Consider the following 3,796-nt stretch of genomic DNA (forward strand, 5'->3'; position numbering starts at 1 on the left):
ACACGAGGGGGAAAAAGCCTTTTGAGCTTCTTTCTGGCCTGCAGTCATACTGCTGAGACCACTGAGAGGTTCTTATCGAAGTGTTCCAGCAGGGATGCTTGTGCTGGTGATGATAATTAATTAAGATAAAGTGTGGAATAGCTGCCGGGCAGCAGCACGAACTGTTCTTCAAGTTAAGTAATTAAAATACTTACGAACATTATTAAGCCCAAACTGAGCACTTTTAACAGTCAGGGCATAAGCGAACGGGCCAGGTTGGATGGGGCTTTGAGCAACCTGGTCTAGTGGAAGGTGTTCCTTTGAAATCTGGTTCAGTTTAATGCTGCCACGAAAAGGAGCTGACTCCTGGCTGCATCCATGGTGGCCTATCATGTGTCCCAGCTCCCCATTGCCTCCCCAACATGACCCTGGTGCTGAGCTTACCCCAGTGGGACAGTGGAGGGGCAGTCACAGGGGCAGGCAACATCAGTGCCAACACACAGAAACACCAAGGGGAGGAATTGCCCCTTCCAGCAGCCATCAGCCACTGGATAAGTTGAGGTTCATCATCAATCTCCTCGTGCAGTGGAAGCAGGGCGATGGCTGCTTTAAACTGCTGTCCCAAGGGAGACTTTTCCTGCAGTCAGAGACCTGGAAGTCTGATCAAACCCATGCTCATCTCAAGGGTAAAGGGGTAGGTCTCGGAAGCACCAGGGTTGCTCAAAACTGGAAGGCTCTTGCTCAAAACTGGAAGGCTCTTTTACTTAGGAATATTCCTTTCTCTCTGCCTCCTCCTTTCTAACTTTTCCCCAAGTGTCTGTGAAACAGGAGTAGGGGGGGAGGAAGAACCTCGCACCAAATTCCCATGAAGCAAATTTCCATTTAGATGTTCTTCCTCCGGTAAAAAAATCAACACATTTGGCCAGAATGAACCCCCCCCATTTCCCAAATCTCTTTGAAAAATGCAAACCATTGATAAGACTTTCCCAAATGAAAGGGGATGTAGATGAAGGCAGCCTGTGGCTTGAGATCGATGTAGTTTGAAGCGATTCTGACCATCTGAAGTGCTGCTAGTAATAGAAAGAAACAGGTTAATGCGGAGGAGCAGCAGGATAACCATAACTCCCATCAGATCCTTATCTCTATCGCTGTCATTTGTAAAACCTGAGCTCCTGTCCCTGTTGTTTGGTGTAGACACACGTGTGTGGTCACAGCCCATGATTGAGGAAGCTTTATGGAGGTTTTATGGGCAGGCAGAGGGTGGGAAGGGCAAAGGGGAGAACAGAAAAGCAGAGCGAGCTGCCAGATCGTGCAGCCGGTTGGTCGAGTGTATGAAACACTTTATTGGGTGGTTTAAAGTCAATTTGGTGAGCGGTTTTCAAACAGTATATGCAAATAAAGAGCTCTCACCATTTCCCAGTGTGAGTTATTGCCATGAAAACAAGGTTTTATCAAGTGGGGGAAATGACATGGGTTCTCCTTTCATGCTCCAACAAAAGAGATACCAGGCAGCCTTCCAAGATCTGTCTGCACCATCAGTGCAAGCAGGGATCAACAGTTATCTTGGCGGGTTTATTTGTCCTTTGTTCACCCTGCTGCTTCTTTTGCCCTCCCTCTTTCCAGCTGGCTTTTCCTTCCTCTTCCATGTTCTTGCCCTATGTTTTATCCTGCTTCTCCAGCTGCCTTTTCCAAACTTTTCTGCAGGTTTCCAATGGCTCTGTTGTCACTTGTCTCCTCTTCCTCTTCCACGAGCAGCACTTGGGGATTTATGTAGTTCATCTGGACATTTAGATAGCACTTTTTAGTGGAGATCTTAACACACCAAAGCAGGACTTGGGCATGTAGATGTGTTTAAGCATCTCTGGTTTAACTGGGGGCTGGGACCGAAGCAGTAAGAAGATAAATGAGTTGCCAAAGGCTGCACACAAAGTGGATCCAGCAGCAGACATGGGGCTGGCATTTGGGATGGTGCCTCCAGGAGAGAAACACAACATGGAAAAGCCAGTGTGTGTCCTGGGAAACAAATGACTCCCAAAACTACTCTGCCTCTTCCAGCCTCAGGCTACACCTGAAGACAAGGGATTATTATAGTGGTTTCTTTAAGCTCCAGAGATAAAAGGAGTCATAGCACTGGCCACAAGCTGGCCTCCAGTCTCCTGACTGCGCTCTTTGCCTGGAGCCAGCGGTCATGTTGTGTTTCTGAGTTCTGTCAACAAGATGTTGCAGCTTCAGTTGCAGTTTTTGGTGGTTGGGTTGTTTTGTTGTACAAGTTCCTCTCCCTGCTTTCAATCATGACCTTGTTGGGAACTTTATTCACTTGGAAAGTGTAAGGAAGATGCGTTTCACTCCTGGCTGCTCCATGTATGCCCTTAGATCAGTGTGCAAAGCATGCATGTGCTGTATTACTGTTTTCCCACCACCTCCACCTGGACTTAACAACTCTTTCAAGCTCATATGAGCTGCTGAAATCTGATTTCACCTCTGCTTTTGCCGAAAGCAAGAAATGAAGAGAGGGAATAAACCCAGAGCCGCGCTCGCTGAACACCACTTTGTTGCCATCTGCGGCTCTGCACAGGGAGTTTGTGCACAGGAGGCGGGCAGGAAACCAGCAACTTTCCCAGGAAAAAAAGCCCAGTGTCCTCTGTGCTGCTCTTGTTGGCTGCTGGCGGGTGGATTGGGAGAGAAAAACCCCTCCTCTAAACCCCAAAGCTCCTTTTGACAGCGACAAATCATTAGCTTGGAGCCAGTCTGCAGCATGACAAAATCAGCTCGAGGAGAGGGGGAATGAGCCTCTCTCTTGACAAGCGTGATAGATTTCAAGGGAAGGAGGGATTTTTGTTGAGGAAAACAAAGAGAGAGCAGTGAGAGGGCTGTCAAACTGCCTCTGAAATAACTACCTGGGTATTATCTCCCTGCACAGGAGTGCGTGCATGGCTGATGTGTTTATGCCACATCAGTCAGGCCATGGTTGTGGTGGTGATTACTGTAAATTAAAGCCATAGGCAGGTAAGGTGGGAAAGAGGTTTTCGAAGGGGGATGCTCCCATGGGGCTGGGAATAGGTGACAAGGAGGGAAACATCCCATGTTGAGGCAAGTGATCAGGCACAGGGGGACCACAGGATGTTCCCCTGGGAGGTGGCCCCATGCTTGGGCTTCTGGATGCCCTTGGTCTGGAGCTGGTGGCTGTCCAATGTGGCTGGGAGCTGGGTACCACCATGTGGGCTCATCCCCATCCTGCTCGGGGGTTCTAGCAGGGGTGGGCGAGCGTCCACTGCTGGTGGTGGGGTTGAGCACGCAGGTTGGAGGCACTGGAGGTGGCTCCTGCTCATGTACCCTCCGTGCATCTCCCGCAGAGCTATTTCAGTCTGGTTTTAGAGAAGGGAACTGAGGTAAAGATGCTCTAGGGGTAGGCGGTGTGCCCCGCTGCCAATGCTTGTGCCCACACTGGCCATGGCACTGCTCCAGTGCAGATCAGGAGCTGCAGCTCCCAGATCTCCCACTTCCAGTTACGGAAAACACCCACAAACCTCAGAGACACCTTCTGGCCAAGAGCTGTTGTGGGGCCAGGCTGTTCGTGGTATTGCTAACACAGCTCTTTTACCACCTGAAAATACCCAACGGTCCAAACCCGTGCCTTGAAGGAGGTACTAAACTGTAATCTAATTGATAGCCTGAACTCCAGCAAGTCCATTTTAACAGTGCCCTGCAGTGTCTGCAAACAGACAGAGCTGGGGGGAAGGAGGGAGGCAAGTCAAAGGAAATAAAGTTAAATAAATATTTGCTCTGTGGCATCTACTGGAGAAATTCCTTCAGCAGG

This window comes from Nestor notabilis, unplaced genomic scaffold (assembly GCF_000696875.1).
Source record: "Nestor notabilis isolate BGI_N333 unplaced genomic scaffold, ASM69687v1 scaffold13314, whole genome shotgun sequence".
NCBI classification, from domain to species: domain Eukaryota; kingdom Metazoa; phylum Chordata; class Aves; order Psittaciformes; family Psittacidae; genus Nestor; species Nestor notabilis.